We start from the raw sequence: 19,322 nt of genomic DNA on the forward strand, positions 1-19,322 counted from the left end.
TAGTAGACCTTGAGTCATAGCAGACATTGGTTGACCACTCTAATAAGTTCTGTGTCACATCATTGCCCAAAATCTGCTGTGCTGGCATATATGCAGGACATGATAGAGGTCAAAGTTTTGTGGCTGGCTTGGTGTTTGTAGTTTTTTGGTAGCCTAGAGAGTAGGTTACTATGCCATAGATGCTAGAACAGAGGATTGAAGGATCTATATAGGTAACAGTTCAACCTCTCATGTTCAATGAGTTGTGCCAATGTTGTCCTTAGCAATAGGGTCCCACTATTTGTTTGTGGAAAGCAACCTATTGTTTTAACAGCCTGGTTGTTTAGGGACATCCAGTTTGACCATTACCATTTGTTGAAGATGTTGTCTTTTTCCCAGTGTGCATTTCTGGCTTCTTTTAATATAAGGTATCTTATAGGTTTATAGATTTATATTTGGAAATTTCAGTTCAATTTCAATGATCATGATCAACATGTCTGTTTTTATGCCAATATCATGTGATTTTTCATAATAATCAGACAGATTAGACAGACAGACAGAAAGACAGATAGATAGATAGATAGATAAATGATAGACAGATGATAGATAGATAAATAAATAAATGATATACAGATATAAAGAAAGGTAGAATCACACAAACATAAATATATTCGGATACTGAGTCTTGATTTTCATCCTTGTAGAACAGTAATCAGGATTGGAGGGGGGCATACAGTTGAAGCAGAGACCATAAAGATCCCTGGGATTCAGAGTCTGGAGAACAGCGTTGGAGGGCAGATTTAACTTTACTGTTCAGTACAATAAACTTACATATAATTTTTCAGCTAATCAGCATGCGGTAACAGATCAAGGGCCAAATAGGACATTACATCCACTGTCCTGGCAAATCTAATTCATTTGATCATGATTCTGCAGGGGAGGAGGTTGATCATCTTCACTACCAATTAAATAAGAAATAAAATATGAATCAAATAATGTGAAAATGCATGTGCATTTTGGATTTAATCTAGTCTCTGAATGGATGAAGAAGTTGGAATTTATACCCAGTAAATGCTGGACCAGCTTCCTCCAAAATGTCAAGCTTGCTCTACAAAGTCCTTAGTCCCCTGTGTGTGTGGCATCTCTGAGTTGGGAGTGGCCCTACCTGCCGTGCCCTGTACCAGACACAACCACATAGAGAGCATAGCAGCTGTCCTCTGAGAACATCACTGATAATCAAACCCAAATTCCACTGAACATTTGTATTCACACCATTTCTGCCTGTACCATAAAGGATGTTTAGATTTTTATTGTGAACTGGTTGAAAAGAAGAAACTGTAAAGACCATTTTAAAAGCCGAAGATTTAAATAATACTGTTTTTAAAATCAGGACACATGATTTAAGACCACCCATCCAAAACTCTGAAAATGAAATGTGGGAAATATTAGGCAAATGTTTCTTGTCGCTAGGCTTTCTTTCTATGTAAGGTTTTTCTATCTCTGATAATAAACTGACAGAATTTTCACTGTGTCCCTTTCTCTACATGGTCACCTGTCAGTTTGCAATATTGGTTTTTATGCAAACAGTTTCTCAGGGCAGGGACAAACAGCTTCACAAAAGAATTGTATGGCAGCTCCTTTGAGCACTGCTTGATTCTTCAGGATTATGCTGAATTGTGCTGGAGAGAGAGAAAGAAAGAAAGGAAGAAAGGAAGAGAGGAAGGAAGGAAGGAAGGAAGGAAGGAAGGAAGGAAGAAAGAAAGAAAGAAAGAAAGAAAGAAAGAAAGAAAGAAAGAAAGAAAGAGAAAGAAAGTCATCAAAACAGAAGAGCATTTTATAACGTTCTAATGTTGAGGGCAAAAATGTCTTTTCTACTGTATTGTTTCTAAATATCCATCTCTAGGGACACTAAATGCATGGAAACCCGTGGCTTTGTCTACTTCTGAAAAAATAAAAAATTAAACTTAAGCACACCCAGTTCACAAGACAGAAAAGTGAAAGCCAGCAAAAGGAACCATTTCTAAATCCACATGAGATCTTAGAGTAATTGATTCTTACTAGCTGTCATAAAAATATTTGAAACTACAACTTCTACCCAAATCATACATGAAATAATTTTCACAAACAAAAATACTTTGAAACAAATGTTTTCATTCATATTAAAAAGAAAAAAACATTTCTTAGTATTCAATGGTCTCAAAACACATAAAAATCATAGTGTTGAAAAAGTCACAGACAAGTCAAACTTAGCAGTGTAGGAATAATGAATAGTTAATGGTTGCTTATTCTGTTCGCCTGGTGGGATTCTATTCAGGAATATGCTGATGAATATGAATGTGGCCTTTAAAGAAAGGATCAGCAATCCCTAATTAGACCTAAGAACTGAGGGCTTTAAGATGATTGGCAGATCACATCTCAGAGTATACAGATTTTTCACAGCTCCTATGATCCCTCTCCCACTCACCATTTGAGAATATCATAAATATGATACAGTAAATGCTATTTGGTGAGCTGTATTTGTTGAAAGATCTATACTTGGGGCAGATAACAATTTTTTTTAAAACTCATCAATAATATGTAAGGTGCTAAACCTAACTGTCACTGTTTGAGATTAATGACAGTCACAGATTCATGAAGAGCTTGGAAGGTCCCACAAACTATTTGCAATAGACTTCTAGAAATGTCTAGTTCAGAAATGACCCACTGACCATCAGGCTTAAGCTTCACTTTCAACAGATCAATACATTCAACAGGAAGAGGTAGAATTAAAATTTTCTTAGTCAGGACTACTAAGAGGTAGGGAAAGAATGGGAATCTCTCCCAACGTGAATTGGTAGGATTGGCTCAGGAAGGCCAACATGTTTTTTACATAGAAACATGACTTCCCAATGTGTTCAGGAGCTACCAATAAAAGTAACCCCAGAGACACTCCAACATACAATAAAGACACCTGCACCACAATGTTCATAGCAGCCCTATTTATAATAGCCAGAAGCTGGAAAGAACACAGATGTCCTTCAGTAGATGAATGGATACAAAAATTGTGGTATATTTACACAATGGAGTACTACTCAGCTATCAGAAACAATGACTTTATGAAATTCCTAGGAAAATGGATGCATCTAGAGAATATCATCCTGAGTGAGGTAACCCAGTCACAAAAGACCAGACATAATATGCAGTCACTGATAATTAGATACTAACCACAGAAAGCTCTGAATACCCCAGAAACAATTCACAGGCTATATGAAGCTCAAGAAAAACAAAGGGCAAAAAATGAAAGCCTCAGTCCTTCTTAGGAAAATAATAAATGTATAGCATCCTCTCAGAGTGTGGTACACCTGGACCTTAAATCATTAATAATCCAAGAGCTAAGATAATAGCCTTGTGGCAATTTTTGGTATTCACAGATCCTTATGCTTAATCTATACTCAACAAGAAATCTGTTTCCATGTTATATTCTGTCCTACATGTACTTTATGCTTATGGTAACTAGTGGGATTTCAATGCATGCTATCAAACCTCTAAAAGAATTAAGTATTGACAAAAATATTCATATAATGTTATGCCAAAATGCCTTTAAAAATCTGTATATGTATGCTTCTTTTTTAAAAAATAAAGTTGTAAGAGAAAAAAAAAAAGTAGGTACCAGGAAAGACAAGAAACCTAGTTTGTTTCCAGTGCTGGGAAATTTTATTCCACCTTTTAATAACTAACAGTCACAGCCACTTTTTCTTTCTATTATATGAGTTAATGGTCTGTTGATCTTGTTTATCATCTTAAAGAACTAGTTCTTAGATTCATTGATTCTTTATATTGCTTTTTGTTTCTATTTCATCAATTTCTGATTTTATTTTTATTTTATCATTTCTTGTTTTTTTGCTATATTTGAGTGTAGTTTGTTCTTGTTTTTCCAAATTCTTAATTTTTCCATTTAGTCATTTATATGTGTTGTTTCTGATTTTTTTTTCAATGTAGATACATAAAAGAATAAGCTTTCCTCTTGGGGTTACAGTTACTGTGTTCCTGGGTTTTTGTTGCGTTGGGCCTTCATTATCATTTCATTCCAGGATTTCAAAATATTTCTTTCTTGATTTTTTTCCTTGACCCATTCATTATTAAGTAATGTGTTGTTTAATCTTTATTTCAAGAGATTGTTTATGTTCATTTTAAGATTTATAGCACTGTACTCACATATAATATACACTTATTTTATTTTTTCCTAAGTTTGGGAATATTTGTTTTATTTTAGAAAAATGCTCATGGGTTGCATATTTCCTATGTTTGGGTGAAATATTTTGTAGATATTTGTTTGGTCCATTTTATGTATGAAGTGATTTAATTCTGAAGATTCTCTGTTTATTTTTTTTTTTCCAGATAACCTTTTCATCTGGAAAGAGTGGGTTGTTGAAATCACCTACTATTTTTGGCTTTAGGTTAGTCTGTGTCTTTAAACCCAATACCATGCTTTGTGAAATTGGGTGCAACCGAGTTTGATACAGAAATATTTATAGTTGTATGGTCTTCTTGGTTAATTTTAGTCCTTGATCAAAATAAGATATCTGTTTTTATAACTAGTTTGGCTTTGCAGTTTCGTTTTGTTAAATATTAAGATAGCAATACTTGGCTTCCTGGTCCCATTTGCTTGGAATATTTTTTACCCTACCATTTTACTAAAATGATGTTTTATTTACAGCTAATGTTAATCCTTTAGAGAACAGAAATGTGGATTGTGTTTCTTTTTATTGAATATCTACTTTTCTTTCATTCAATACATCCTAACTGCAGGTTTCCCTTAGTTCACTCTTCCTAGCTACATCCTCTCTTCTCCTCAGCATCCACTCCCCCTCTGCTTCCTCTTCAGAAACAGCAAACCTCCAAGAGGTACCAGCCAAATGGGGCAAAACAAGATCCCATGAGACAAGGAGATAGCCCTCCTATCAAGGCTCGACAAGGCCAATAGGAGGAAAAGGATCTCAGGAGTAGACAAGAGTCAGGCTTACCCTCTCCCACTGTTGGGAGTACAAGAAAAATACCAGACTATCCAAACTAGCAGCCATAACAGAGAACCTGCTGCATAGCCATGCAGGCCCTGAGTTTGCCAATTTAGTCTCTGTGAGCCCAAGTAAACTCTGGTTAGTAAATCCAGTGGGCTATGTTCTCCTGGTGCCTTCCATTCCTGTGACTCATACAATGTCCCACAACCTTCCCTGGGTTCCCTGAGCTCCAATGTAGACCTCTAACTTAGACTCTGTCTCCCACTCTTCCACCCTCCCTCCCTTCTCCCTCTCTTTCTTCCTCTCCCTCCCCCGCACCCTCTTCCCTCCCTCTCCCCCTCTTCCTTGCCCTCCCTCTCTCCCTTCCCTCTTCATAATAACTGGTCTCTGCATCTGTTTCCATCTGCTGCTGAAGACTGGACAAGACACTCATCTATGAGTACAGCTGAGTATCTTAAGGAGTCACTTCATGGTTTTTATGGTCCATGGTTCTACCCTAGGTCCCTGGGATATCCTGTCTCTAGTTCCATTGCCCAAGCACATCTTGTAGTCTGGGTTGAATTTCTTTCTTCATTCATTCAGCTGACAAATGTTGTCTTGACTTGAGAGTTCAGGTCACTGATATTTAACACTGTTACTGAGACGTGAGTACAGATTATTGTCGTTTGGGTTTTGATTGGTTGATTTATTAGTCCCATTCCATGTTTTAGCAATTATAGATTTATTAATTTCTGTACCCCTTATGCTGCACTTGTTTCTTTCTCTGACCTATATAATGCATCCACTATTCTCTCTGGAATAACTTGCGGGACATGTGTTCTTTTAGATTTACATTCACATTCACACATGCATGCATACATGTATATGTGTATATGTACTGTTATGCCCAGTTCGCTGTTACCCCAGGAGACTGCCAAGAATTGAGAGTCTGATGCAAGAACAAAGAGAGTCTTTATTATAGGAGTCTGACTCACATTGGAAGCCTTTCCTGTTCTGCAGATTAGCAAGGTGATGCTCACTTCCAGAGGCTTACGATATATATATATATATATATAGAAGTACGCATAAGCTGGCATTCTCAAGCTTTGGCACTGCATGATTGGGGTGGGGGTGAGAGAGTGCTGCCCTTCAAACCTGTTAATGTTTGTTCAGACAGTAGGGCAGAATGGCTGCAGCTAGAAAAAGACCTTCCTGACCTGGGAAGCAGTAATTCTTGAAGTTATCAGAAGCTAGTGTATTTTACAAACTGGCCAGAGCTGTCTGGGAGCACTCAGTGGTCTCTTTCCCATAGTCCACGAGTGGACTTTTATCACTTCAAGGATATTGGCTCCTGTTTCCTTCAAGGGCAGGAGCCAAACACTGGTTGATAATCAGGGAAAGGAGCAAAAGTTTCCCTGCCAAGGCTGGCTGGGGAGGTCGGGGTGAGGGGGAGTGGGGAGGGCTACCTGCTCTGGCTCTGTGAAGGGACAGTAGGATGCAGGATTTGATGTGCAGAGGTGGGAACAGGTTTCCCGTGTTTCTTCAGTACACGTATGTTCATGTGTTTCTGTGTATGTATATATATAACTTTTTTTTCTTTTCCTTCAACTACAGCAGATAAATTCTGCTGGGCACAATAGGTGAAGTTGACATCCATTAGTCACTTAGAACACAAAGAACGTTGTCCAAGAGGCTTCTGGCTTTTAAATTTTCATTGAGAAACCCAGCTGCTCTTTAGGTAGGTTTTTCTTTTTATGTAAGCTCCGGTTTTTCTTTTGTAGCTTTTGATCCACTCCATTAGTTTGTTTCCATGCTGTTGCTTTCCTCAGGACATTTTAACTGTAATAATGCACAGGGCTTTGTTCCGGTTATATTTGTTGTTCTGTGTATTCTTTGTATCAATGTGGGTGTGTCTTTTCTTCATGAGGAGAACTTTGCTCCTGTTTTATACCATTGGCCTGGAATTCTGACCCTTCACCTGTACTTACAATGAAAAGATTCTGTAGTTACTGCATGTTTCTTTTATAAAATATTTTATTTTCTTAATGGTGAAGCCTAATTCATTTACTTTATATTTAAGTCCTAAGGTTCTGTATTCGACTGCACACACTCTGATTGTAAATCTGTTTCCTGAGTTTTATACTTGAGACACTAGGGATTTCAGTATCATCTTCATCTCAACCTAAGTTCTTTACATTCTTTCTATATCTTCATTAAGTTTGTTTTAAAATCCTTAATATCTTAGGCATCACCCAGGCAGTTACTTTTTATCCCCTATAAATTCATCAAGCAACTTATACAACTTATACAAATCCTTTTTAAAGACATCTGATTCTTTAATGACACTTATAATTGTTATTTTAGATTCAGTGTCCTTGGCCTCATATAGGTAATTCTCACTGGAGAATATTTACTTACTGCAACATACAAAGGATTTGGGTGTTTATTGAGGGTGTTTATTGAGGAAGCTCATACTCTCTTGACCTTTCATATTTTCCTTTGTGATGAGACCTGAGCATTAGAAGCAGAAAAAGTTAAAGATATAATAGTAAATAAATGTACTAAACAACATAAACAGATTTAAAAACAGTAACTAAATGATCATCTCAACAGATACATCAAAAGCCTAACAAAATCCTACATCTTTTCATGATAAAAAGCCCCAGAGGGAACAGGGCTGGTGAGAACATAACATGATAAGATCTATACATGAGAACCAAGCAGTCATCATCACCCTAAAAGGGTAGACACCTTGATGCAGTCTTCTGAAAATCAGGACTGAGATAGGGTGGCCACTCCTTCACTCCCCTTAAATATTATGCTCAAAGCAATAGAAGCAAATTAAAGGGATACAAACAAAAAAAAAACATCCTTATATATGATTTGAACTTATGTTTGAACTTTTAGTAAACTTTTTGTAAAGAGAAAATTCCTTGGAAAAAACCACATGATCTCCTCCCTTGAAAAGGGTACAAAAATCTAGGAATGGTTGCATGACATGGCATTGAATTAGAAAAGGAGAGAATAAGTTTAGGAGGAGAAAGAAGACCAGAGTAATTTAGAAATGAAAAGAGCACAGAGTCTGATAGGTTTTCTACTTTTTAGTTTTTCTTTAAAATGAAGAATTAGAATCCATTTTTAAAGTGTCTCCTTTCTCTTCCTGCAAGTAACTTTCTGTAACTGACAACCAGGTTAGTAACCTCTCAGTCTTAGGGCCTGGAGCACAAAGGACTCATAAGAAAATCAATCAATCAAACAAACAAACAAACCAAAAAAGGGGCCTCTTTACATCATCCCCTGCTTTGAAGGGACAGGTGTTAATTCTACAGCTCTGGCTTCTGAGTAAATTCAACTCAAGATAGGTAAACCTTATTATGACTTTTTTTAAAAAGCAGTGCTAATTTCCAACAAGACCAAGCCTTGCTCCCACACACATGCTGTGCTCTCTTCCCTTGGCTACCTTTGAGAGAGAACCAGAGCTCTGGGGCTGGCCTCCAGCACTCCCCAAACCTGAAACAGTGGTCAGAACAAACAGGTCTTCCACTTATATCTGTTCTGTCAGATACTGGATCCCAGAGAAGGCAAAATAACTGAGACATATAGGCTTAGAATTGGAGGACCGAACAGTCTAGGCAATGACAGAATAGCACAATAATGGTAGGAGTTGAGTAAAGTTGCCACTGGGAAGTCTGCTTGCAGGAGGCAAGTGATAGTATCAGGGCAGCCTTACAGACTTGGCTAGGACGAAAGCTCAGTGATACAGTGCTTGCCCTGTAAGAACAAGGCCTGTGTTCAACCTGTATAACCTGGTTTTTAAAAATGCTAAGTATGGTAGTGTGTGCTATCAATGTCAGCAGGATAGGGAGAGAGTGGCTTGCTGCATAGCCAGTCACCTCACTTGCTGATCTGTGAGCTGGTGACAGACCATCTTTAAAAATAAAACCCAAGTTGTACTTGCAATCATTCACATCTTCACACATAGTAGACCCACACATGAATGAACCTGCACACACACACACACACACACACACACACACACACAAACACACACACACACACAAATACTATTTGAAATAAGGAATGGTTGTAAAGTCAGCTCATAGAAGTAGAAACATAAATAGAAATTTAACTGTAATCTAGCAGAGCAAATGTTTAGAGGTTTGATGAGGCTCACAGAGGATGGCTGGGGTTTCTTGAAAACTTTGGAAATGCCAATAGGGATACCAAAGACCTGGTAATGGTTTCTGCCCACACATTATCTTCTAAAATGTAAAGAATACATGTGAAAAGAAATCGAAACAATAAAGCTATCAACAAAAAAATATCATGAAATGTAAAATAATTATCAAAGATGAATGTTCAAAGATTCTTTTAAAAGGACAATTCAAATGGAGAAGAGAGAGTGGGTGGGGCATAAAGAGCATCATATCCAAGGCATTAAACACTAAGAAAGAGGGCAAGGGCCTCAGCTGACTTCACTGTGCCTCAGAGTCGGAACAGTCTGCAGCCACTGCATGGGGAGGCTATGGATCCACTCCTGGGTTCATCAGGTAAGGGTTACTAGGCTCTGAGAAAGGAATGCTCACTATTCCATAGTCTCCTTTGACATGCTTCCGGGGAACAACAAGAGACTCCTGCAGTTTGTCACTGCCTGCTATTCCCACCAGAACCTCACCCCTCAGTGCAAGCTCATGCCTTCTCCAGAAGTGCCTTTTTACCTTTCCTCCTTTCTTATAAAACGTTGTCCAGCCACACATGTCTGGCTTCTGCCTTTTTTCTCATTTCCTACCAGATGCTGCTGCTTCAGGGAACCTTCGTCAAGTGTGAACTCGGCTGTCTAAACCTCTTCCGAAGGCACCCCTCCCCTTCATACTTTTCTCCACACCACTCCTTGATTTGCTACTATTTTCTCCATGGGATGTGGCAGAATTGCTTACCACACTTTCAGTGTTCTGAGGGCTATCTGTTCAGTTTTACTGCTGTAGAAATATTGAATTCTGTAGGCTTAAAAGTAAGAGTACTCATTTACTTAAATGTTAATAATTTCTAAAAGTCATTATATTGTGATTATTTTCCACCATGTGACTTCTGTATGCTGTTATAAGGCTATTTAGTTCTGGTCTGTACTATGTCCCATGCATAGACTGCACAACTGCGCTGCTGTGTGTCTCTTTCACCTCCACAGTATAACTAGATATTGCTCATGAGATGGTTATTTATACTACAGAAAGCCTTATATCCCTGCAGATCACCTGTACTGGCTGGCTTTCTGTCAACTTGACACAAGCTGGAGTTATCACAGAGAAAAGAGCCTCAGTTGAGGAAAAGCCTCCATGAGATTCAGCTGTAAGGCATTTTCTCAACTAGTGATCAAGGGGAGAGGGCCCCGCCCATTGTTGGTGGATCCATCCCTGGCCCAGCCCATTGTGGGTGGTGCCATACCTGGGCTGGCAGACCTGGGTTCTATAAGAAAGCAGGCTGAGAAAGCCAGGGGAAGCAAGCCAGTAAGTGACATCACTCCATGGCCTCTGCATCAGCTCCTGCTTCCTGACCTGCTTGAGTTCCAGTCCTGTCTTTCTTTGGTGATGAACAGCGATATGGAAGTGTTACCTGAATAAATCCTTCCCTCCCCAACTTGCTTCTTGGTCATGATGTTTTTTGAAGAAATAGAAACCTTGACTAAGACAGCACCTGAAATGCCCTCTAGCACAGAAAGTTTTTTTGTGGTTCTTTCTGCTCTCTAGAAACATCATGAAAGTTAATATGTTGTTGAGTCCTGGCTATTATCTAACACACTATCAATTCAAACACATAATATCTTTCTCTCTTCTCAAAATAATAGCAAGAAAACATATTATGTGTCTATTTCACATTAGCTACACAATATATGAGAGCCAAAGTGATATGAGACCCCAGTTGGCTTTCAGTAAGTATTTGGAATCAACTCTGAACAAAAGGCTGATGAATTTCTGAACAGGATTATATCTGTGAGCTAACTTGGCCTCAAGTGGCTTGAAAACAGAGTAGGTAATGGGGAAAATAGAAAATTTTTGAAATCCTATCACAGTATATTGAGAAAGAACAGAAGGCACAAAATTAAACACTCCTGGGGCTTAGCAAAGAACAGGGTGGCAGATTGGTAGAGCTGTTGTCTCTTATATGCAAGACACTGGGTGTGACCCACATCATCATACTTCTTTGTTTTAAATAAAACTTGAACAAGACAAATAGAGAAAAAAACACAGTTAATGCCCATCAGTTTCCATTGAAGTACTACATACTTTACAGAAACAATCGGAAGTCACTTTCTAGTGTGAAAAATACACATGATGGTGCACTCACCACAGATTCAGCCATAAGGGAAGTGTACCGGCAGACTAAAGTCTCTGGGCACAGTGCTCTCCATCTCTGCTTCCCTGGTGTAACTGCTGTCATATACCCAACCTGGTTGGACTGTGTGATTCCAGATCACAACAAATGCTTCTTCAAACATGAAAAGTCACACGTCATCTGCAAATTGTATAAATAGTATGATGCTTATTATTTAATCCTAATTGCATTAAAACAATAAGAATGAGAATATAAGACTCTGTAAACATTTTAATGTGTTCGTATTCATCATTTCCTTTTACTGTCTGAGTAATGAAATTTATTTTACTTTAAGTTTTCCCCAGGGTTTAGAGTTATATGTTTCTGGGGACCATGGATTCAGACACTGGTACAATTTCTCATACACAAAGATACTTCAGCACATCCTATATAATCTTTAAGTGCAACCCATTTAATGTGCCTCTACATTTTATTAAGTATATAAGAAATATTAATATTCAGATGAACATCATAGGTCAAAGCTAAACTTATGTGACTTTATTAACATGCATATCCCCTCTTACAAAGGCATAGAGTATCATCCCATATTAAATGACCTAAATCATTTTTCCATGCACTAGGGAAATGTCACTTATCAATGAAATAAATAATTCACCTGATTCACAAATGTGACATGAAGTTACATCAATATTCACAAGAAACAGGGTGATTTAATGGGTTATATTTTTTTTGGTGATGTATTTAATGCTGTAAATGCAAAAACATCATAATTTGTCTGAATATTCTAAAACCTTTACCTTTCAAATATGTAAAGATTATATATATATACATATATATACATATATATATACATATATATATACATATATATACATATATATACATATATATATATATATATGGAGGTAATCGGTGCTTGATGATGCATGTTTAGTGACAATGAACATGTTAACTATATAGAAAATAAATTTATGCCCATTACTCACCACTCAATAAACACCTATGGTTTTTCACAAACAACAGAGACCATTCATTTAGAACAAAAATCCCCACTGGGAGAATCACACTTCCCTGTTCATCGCATTAGAAAGGCAGTAGGCTCCAGTTAAACATTTACCCACTGATTTTGAAATGTGCCAACAGGAAACAATACCAGTTCAGCCATTTCTTGTATATGAAATGCCCAAAGTGCCTGAAAAGAAAATAGATGCTGTGAACTACTACCAGTAAGGCATCTCATGGCTGCTCAGTACTGCCCTCAATCAAGAGGAAAAAAGTCTGCAAGCAGGCTTTGTTTTCTGATGCCAAAACATGAAAGCATCATAGCATAGGCCCCTTAATTTAAACACATTCTATTTTGCATCTAGTTTATTTTTAAACAACATTTTAGTTATTTCTTCATAATTTCATACAATGCATTTTGAACATATTCACCCCCTCCTACAATTTCTGCAATGACCACAATATCCTCTCTCCCATTACTTATCATGAAACTTTGGGTTGTTTTTCCCTACTTTCTCACCAGCTTGGTGACAGACATGCTAGTCACTTGACTTTTTGATCTTAGCCATTCTGACGAGTATGGAATCTTAGTACATCCCTATATACTAAGTCATCCCTGTGGACTAAAGACATTGACCATTTCTTTAAAGGACCTTCAGCATCAGTCTTTGAAGATTCCTGATTAAATCAAAGCATCAGAACCACAGTATTTAATTTATTGTGGGATTTCTGATAGGGTTGAAGACTAATTATAGTCCGATACGCAAACTAAAGTTGTTCAAATTTAAAGGCATGATATAGAGTAGGAAGTATGGTTTTCAGATAGTGTTACAGGTTAACATCTAAACATAATTCAGGGATAAAACTGGAGTTTCTTAAGTTAAGAATTACGGTAGAATACTTTATCTAATTGACAAATGTGATAAAGTGGATGTTGGTTGTATAACATGCTTAGCAATTTACATAATTGTTGTAGTTGTGCTCAATTCTGCCTGTGAGAAGAGTGTTGGTTTGTTTTATTTAATTGGTCAGGAATGGTGAGATGTAAAGGAGTAGTTCTGATTTTTGTATTTAATCAGGAATCTGTGGTTACTGATGCTGAAGGTCTTTGCCACCAATTGGTTCTTGATCAACCAATAAAGATGCCAGCAGCCAATGGCTGGGTGGAAAAAAAAATAGGTAGCACTTTCAGGTCTCTTCTAGAGGTTAGGAGAGAGGAGGAGGAGAATTGAGATACCTGGAAGAGAGCTATGGAACAGACTCGGAGCTACAGGGTAGATCTTCCAAAGTGTAGGCATAAAGGGACAGCAACCCATGGAAGGGCATCCCCAAAGTATCTTAGACAGCAAGACCAGTGGGCTTCGCAGAAGATAACCAGACAACTAAGCTAAGAGAAGATTTAGAGGTGTTGAGCTAGGAGTAAAGGTAACTAGACAACTAATCTGAAGACAGCTTTAAAAGTGTTGATCAAGGAATAAAAGTCAAGCACACTGGTCATGGGAGGCTTAGAAGAGCTCAGCCACTGATTCAGTAAGACAGGTTAAAAATATGTGTGTGTGTGTGTGTGTGTGTGTGTGTGTGTGTGTGTGTGTGTGTGTGTGTTTCATTTGCAAATCTGAGCTAGCTCCTGGGTGGGTGAGCACCTGTGATTTGCTGGTGCTCAGAGCAGTGTAGCCAAAACTACCAGCAACACCTCAAGGGAAATTTTATGCTGAATATGAATAGCCGCTGAATAAAGCTTCAAATTTATCAGAAAGTGAACAGTAACAATAATGGTATTAACAAATATATCATTCTCACTATGTAACATGTATTTAATCACTTACAATTTTCCCAATTATACCATGAGAAAAGTTATAAGAATAGCTTCATTATTTCTGCAGGGGGAAATGCGGTATATTAGTATTGTGTACATTTCTATTTACAAGATTAGAAATACCAGAACTAAAACCAAGTCTATAAGACTGTTTGCCTCTCAACATCTACTGGGACAGTGTCTCTCTCTGGCTGGGAAAATAACAGTCACAGGGTCTCAGATGGCAGCCAGGGTACCATTGCTGAGTTAATGAAAGCTGATTGAACAATCTCAGGAGTGAGCCTTTCTCAGTAACAAAGCCTCCTGGGTAGAAGTCAAGTGTTCAAGACCACAAACCTAATCAATAGGAAATTAAATCTCAAAAACAGCAAGCACCCTGAAGCCACTTCACGGTTTCATTGGAGCTTTTTTGTTTAAAGGTGTTTTTTCAACTAGAATAGTGGTCCTCATCCTGTAGGTTGTGACCCCTTTGGGAAATTCAAATGACCCTTCCATGAGGGTCGCCTAAGACCAACAAAAACCACAGATATTTATATCACAAATAATAACTGTAACAAGTTTACAGTAATGAAGTAGCAACAAAACTTTATGGTTGGTCATCACCACAACATGAGAAACAGTATCAGAGGGTTACAACATTGTGGAAGGTTTAGAACCACTGTACTAAACCTGTCTAGCTTTAAGACAACCTTCACTCTTTTGAGTCTGTGATTTAGCCATTTATATTTTTTTGCAATGCTCTCTGTGATGTTTTGTCTACAATGTCAACTTGACACGATTCAGATTCATCATAGATGTAAATCTTTCAGTATGACTGTGAGGGAATTCATAAAGTAAGGTAATAGTGGTGGGAACACCTATACAAGTCTGGGGTCCCAGGCTAAACAAACAGGAAAAAATGAAATAAGCATCAGCATCCATCTCTTTCTGCTTTCTGACCACAGATGTGGCATGACCCATTGCTTTACAATCCTGCCACACATCTTCCCTCCAGTGGTGAAACAATAGGAATTCACAGTAAAACAAAATATAGTTTTCCTTCCTGAACAAGAAGAGGGGGTGATAAGAGAGAGAGAGAGAGAGAGAGAGAGAGAGAGAGAGAGAGAGAGAGAGAGAGAGAGAGAAAGAGACATGAATGGCAGTAGGTAAGTATGATGAAAGAAAAGGTTTAGGTAGATATGCACAAACACATACAAACACATACATATTAATTAATTGATAAATAAATATTTAAAATAAATGTAATTCTTAAAATGTTTTAATACTCCATTTTATCCAATATCATAGTGATGATAGTACAATGACCTGAACAATAATCCAAGTATATTCCTCAAGAGTTAGTCATTGATATAAACTTATTTTTACACTCCAATAATTTATGAACAACAGTTTGTATTCATAAATGCCTAAGATATGCATAACCTCACCTTTAAAAGCTGCTTACTGAGAACTAATCAATACCAAGAATCAATTTATTTCCCATCCCAGCAATGTCTCTGAGAATCTTCTTTCGATCCCATGTTCACCCAGCAGGCAATGTGCTTCTGCTAGGTTTTCAGTTGAATATTTGATAGAATAAGTAACTAGTATTTAAATTCACTACTAATGTAAAAAGTATGCAAAAGTAGGTTTTGAATATTTTGACAGAAATATGAAGCCCAAATTGTTCTTTACAAAATGTTCCTTTCATGATTTTTCCATCAAATTTTGAATAAGTTTTTAATGTTTATGCACATTAAAAGAAGTTTGATGTTTTTAAGTTAGGTTTATTTTGTTTAAGTGATGGCTCAGTCCAGGGGAATAAAGCAGGAACTGGCTTTGATTTACCCTCCCCCTATTTTTGCATTTCTAAAGCAGCAAGCCATTGCCTCAGTTTAGTAGGTTGTTGATAATCCTGAAATTTTTAATATTTAATGAAAGTAGACAAATGAGAATGTATTTTAGCCATTTCAAAAATTTAGGCATACATGAATGGGCAGCTATCTTTTCATATATGGAAAGTAAAAATCATCTCCATTATCATTTCAAATTTCCTTGCTGCTTTGGATGATTCATTTATACCTACATTCGCACTTATTGTCTCAAGCAGAAGACCTACGTCATCATCCAAGAGCAACAAACATCTCATGAGTATGTATTAAGACTCAGTGACATCTTAAACATCTTCTGCATGTTTCAAACACAACAGATTTTATACTTTTGATATTTAGTTTTTTGGTTTCCTCCACTCTCCTTCTGCCTTTCCTCTCTGCCAGTTCCAATATGGCTACCTCTAGTGATTTGTGCAAGTCAAAAATAAACAATGTCTACTCCTTCACTGGCTGTGTCCATTCCAGCTCTAGGTATTTGATTTTTCCTTCTAAATGCCTCTTATATTTATTCCTTTCTTTTACCATGAATTCTGTCCACACTAGAACAAGCTGTAATTTGTTATCAAGTGCTGTAATAAAAAAAAAAATCTAGACAACTGGTCTACCTCTATGCAGCTTCCTTCTTCCCTGAAAAAAAAAAAAAAAAAAAATTCCTTGATTTCTAAAAATGCTTTTTAGTTCTCTTCAAATGGCTTAGAAAGTAAAAGCTTTTGTCATAAAAGCCCGAGGAATCACCTGAAGTTTGTTTTGAGAAACCATATGAAAAAGTTAGATACAGTGACACAGATCTGTGATTCCAGCATGCCTATAGCAAGATAGAAGTCTAAAATGAGACTCACTATGAAGCTCAAATCCCAGATGGGCTGGAGTATATATCATGGCAGAAACAAAAGAGACTGCCTCACTGAGATGAAAAGAAAAATCCTTATTTCTAAAAACATGGACATATGCACCATACATGGATGCACACAAGTACTAAATATGTAGTATAAAATATGGAGTATATCAAAGTTGGAAGATATATTGTCATATATTTACAAATGAGGCTATGCCTCAGACAAAGTAAAAATTTTTAAAAATAAATTAATAAAAGTAATGTTTTGCTTCCTAGCAGAATAATAAATGTGGAGTTTGTTTCAGAAGACAAATGACTACGTTCATGGTGTCGTCAGAATATGGTCATTGTTTCAGCATCACTCCACTTTCCTTCCTTTGTCATTTCCAACTTCCCAGCTCTCTAGCCCTCTCTCAGTATCATAATTTGCCACGGTATTCTTTGTGTTGCTGTCTTCTTCGTCTTGTGATTTCCTATTCTACTTTTAGATCTCAACTGTGCATCCTCCAGGAAGCCTTCCCTGAACTCTAAGTACTTAGGACAGCTTCTTCCAGCACTGCACTGGTACAGTTTTACATCTACTCAGTCCAAATCTGTCTTCCACAAAGAGACTAAAGATCCATAAAAAACAGAAGCTATGTTGAGTTTAAGCAGTTTCAGTTTTTCATTTTCTAGCACTAGACTTGACAGACGGGCACTTAGAATGCAGCTAACCATTAAATGAATGGATAGCATAACCGTCCATGATTGTCACTCTTTCCTTACAGGAAGCTTAGGACATCCTATGAGATAAAACAAATAATAACATTAAACCCTACTCACCTTTGGAATAAATATTGGCTCCATGTTCAATAAATCTATTAGAACCCTCTGAGAAAGAACAAAGCAATCTGAAACACAATCAGACATTTATGGTATCTTTAGTGTTTGCTTTCATCTAAGTCCTCATAGAACCATTAGGCATCCATGAATCTGGAAGATATCTAGGAGATGTTTCCCCTAGCACTCAATCTAGTTTTAAAGGGATGTCACAGAAGGACATGCAAACACTGGTATCTCTTGCCTGAATAAATGCTGACATGTACAGTTTCCCTCACACATTGGGCCAACAAAATGGTGACAAAACTCTGTGAAATGCTCTAAAGCACACAGAACAGGTACATCTGGTCCTTTGGCTCCGATATTTTCTTTGAAGCCAAAGGTATGGTCAACTATAAAGTGGAGAGAATATGAAATAATAAAAGAGGAATGTATTTGTGGGTTGCCCTGATGCTGTTTGTATTTCACGCTAATTACACTTCTCCCTTGGATGAGGAGTGAATCAAGTACTCAGGTGACTTCACTGGAACTTTCTTCCCATTTAACTTGTAAAGATGAGAGCAGGTGATTGGTCAGGGGGAAGAAAAGGTGGAGCTGAAGAGTTCCAGGAGGGTGAGAAGGGAAGACAAGAAGAGGAGGTGGAAGGAAGATGGAGCTGAAGCACATGGCCTGGAGAAACCGCAAGTTATAAGGGAATCTCATAGCTGGGGATAGAGTAGTGTGGTGGTCCATCGGCCCAATCTAGGCATGCAGCTTGTATTCATATTAACTGAGTTGTGTTTTCTTTGCTTATTTGGGTTGGCAAGGTCACTGCAACATATATTTTACTAATACAGTGTCATTATAGCATGGAGTTTCCAAGGCTAAATCCAAAGTCATCTGGTATAAGGTCTTTGCATAGTCTATTTGCTAACAAAACTCACTGCAATTACAGCCTTGATCTCCAGTGCTTCACTCACACAAGCTCTGCAAAAGCCACCTGGCTGTCAGTAGATGTACCCAACTTACATCTGTAATAAACCTGTAAACTTCCGTTGTCTACACAAATCACTGTACTTAGCTGAGGACAATTTTCTTTTTTTAATCTAAATTTATGTGCATGGATATTTTGCCCACATGGATTTTGTGTGCCATGTGCATTTCTGATACCCAGTAAGGCCACCAGAAGAGGGCAGATTCCCTGGAACTGCAGTCAATGACAGATGGATATAAAGTACCATGTAGGTACAGAGAACCAAAACTGAGTTCTTTGGAGCAGCTAGTAACTGCAGAGCCATCATTTTGCCCTAGGACAAGAATCTTGACAAAATCCTCTTTCTTCTCCAATACCTGACATCAGATGACTAGTTTCGAAGTAGATTCAGAATCTGTGCCCACCCAAACTTCTTTTCTACTTTCCCTTACAGAGATGCCTCTGTCTCTATCCTAACTTACAACACAACTTCTAGCTTCCACAATCCACTTGTCTTGGCCATGTACAGTTGTTGTCAATATTGAAGGTATGAGGACAGTTTAAAAAAAAAAATAGTGTCACTAAAATGCTACATCATCAAAGCAGATGTCTCTCACAACCATCAGACTGAGCTCAGGGACCCCAGTAGGGGAACTGGGGGAAGGACTGGAGGATCAGAGAGGGATTTCAACCTCATGGGAAGAACAATGCTAACTGGCCAGACCATTCATAGCACACAGGG

The sequence above is a fragment of the Micromys minutus genome, assembly GCF_963924665.1.
Source record: "Micromys minutus genome assembly, chromosome: 26".
NCBI classification, from domain to species: Eukaryota; Metazoa; Chordata; class Mammalia; order Rodentia; family Muridae; genus Micromys; species Micromys minutus.